This window comes from Octopus bimaculoides, chromosome 7, assembly GCF_001194135.2.
Source record: "Octopus bimaculoides isolate UCB-OBI-ISO-001 chromosome 7, ASM119413v2, whole genome shotgun sequence".
Classification (NCBI taxonomy): domain Eukaryota; kingdom Metazoa; phylum Mollusca; class Cephalopoda; order Octopoda; family Octopodidae; genus Octopus; species Octopus bimaculoides.
The window spans coordinates 63,183,596-63,185,990 of NC_068987.1; positions in this window are offsets into that span (position 1 = coordinate 63,183,596).

Sequence of the window (2,395 nt, forward strand, 5' to 3'; positions counted from 1 at the left end):
TGTATATATATATATATATGTATATATATATATATATATATGTATGAATGAGTGTGCATGTCTTCCTGTATATCTCTGTTTTAATTCTACCCTAAGTGCATGCATATATTTGCATACTTTTTTTTCTACCTTGGGATAGAATTTTCTATAGCCATCAACATAAACTTTCTCACTCATAATGCCTGTATGTTCTGAAAATGTAACTTTCCCAAAATAAAGTGCACTTCATATTCAAGGCTCTGATGAAGCTATAGGATGTTGTCCTGGTACTCAACTAAGAGTCAACCACATCGTATAGCAGAAACAGCTGTAAGCTAATGAAATTCATTATAACGTTTGGTTTTTCTAGTGTTATCTCTATATTTTCTATTACCACTCTATACTCATATAACATTTTGTTCTGGATCATACGTATATTGGGCTCTACACTAAGCTATTAGTCTCGCTATGCCTAAGCAAAACATAGAAGGCTTGATGTATGTTATTACATAGATACATTTAAAAAATTACTCCGTACGAAAAGTGATAAAATATTTAAATGAAGCATATACTTCACTTTTGGTACACTGAGTTTCAGCTTTTGGATCTTCAGAAAATCCTCTGTGTGACTTTATATAATATCAAATGATACAATAGAATATAGTAATAATAATAATGATGATTATAATAGTCCTTTCTATTATAGGCACAAGGCTTGAAGTTTTGGGGGAGAGGACTAGTTGATTACATGGAACCCCTCCCTCCCATAATATCACTGGTACTTAATTTATTGACCCTGAAAGGATGAAAAGCAAAGTCAACCTCTGCTAAACATTTCACCTGGTGTACTAACGATTCTGCCAGCTTGCCACCTTAATAATAATTATAAAAATAAAAATAATAATAATAATAATCTATAAAAAAAAGTGTCAAAGGTCCTTCTTGAGCCAGAGGCTCATAAGGCCTGTTTCCCTTGATTCTGTGGCATATACATTCCCCTTGGATGGGACACTGGTCTGTTGCAAGATTACTCCTTTCTGTTCTGCCAACTGAGTGGACTGGAGCAACGTACAATGAAGTGTCTTGCTCAAGAACACATCACCCAGTCCAGGAATCGAAACTAGAATCTTATAATTACGTGTGCAACACTCTAACCACTATGCAACATACTTCCACATACATGCACATAGGCAAGCACACACACACACGTGTGTGTGTGTGTGCGTGCGCATGCTTCTCATGCGTATTCTTATACAGTTCTGCATGCAAACATACTCATAATTTGCTCATGAACACACTTCACACACGCGCACGTGTATATGTATACATACACACTCCCCCACCTTACCTAACTAAACCTTTGAAAACATCTCACCAGGAACAACATCAAATAATTAAATTTACTTGGGTTTTATTCTGTTCTATTTTTGGCTCTGAAATAAATGGATTAGATCCCTTTGTTAAAATGCTTATCTGTATATATATATATATACATACATATGTATGTATGTATGTATGGAAACTATCTTTGAATAAAACTATAAAAATTCATGCTCTTGTTATGCTTTTCATTTCTTTAATGTTCCTTGTATTGAGTATGTTAATACTAACCTATGTTATGTTTCATGCGGATAGCCGCCTCTGAATTAGTTAGACGCTGCGTGCCACGAACGAAACTTCCGGCTTTTTGGCCGATATATGTGTGAAAAAACAAAACGAACATTACTTTCATAAAATCCTACGAACATATTCCTTAAGCTAAATTGCGTACATTTAGAGTCTAGCTGATAACGTCGAAGTAATCATTGGTTTTCGAACAAATTAGTTTATGGGACATTTACAAAATTGCAAACGTGTCCTGATAAGGGAGGTAAATATTTAAGGGAGAGAACTCGACACCGCAATAAAATCCCGAGCGTTTTGGAATTGTGTGCAAGGCGACGGCGATATAATAGTAGGTAATTTGATACCAAATGCTGCGAGATGGTGAAATCTTGAGCACGTATATTTGTTCTGGCTCTTTATGTTCTGAGATCGAATCCAGCCTCGGTCAGTTATGCCTTCTATCCCTTTGGAGTTGATAAATTAAAGTAACAGTGAAGCGTTGGGATCGATTCAACTTGTTCACGCCCGTAAAAATTTGCTTGTATCGGACCGGCGTCCCTGTAACGAACCGGCGCTGCTTTCAAGGGGAAAGTTGTGATCTCAGTTACTTAAACGCCATTGAAACCGAGTAACCGTCATTATGAGTTGTAGGAACAAGCAACGTCTCTGTGATTTATTTTTAATTATCGATATAATCAATTATGTCAACCTCTGTGTTTGACTATTTCCCTCGTCCGAGCATGATGGAAAACGAAGTCGGCGAAGTTCTGGTATAAGCATCCCATATAACTCATCATAACATTTTAATTTT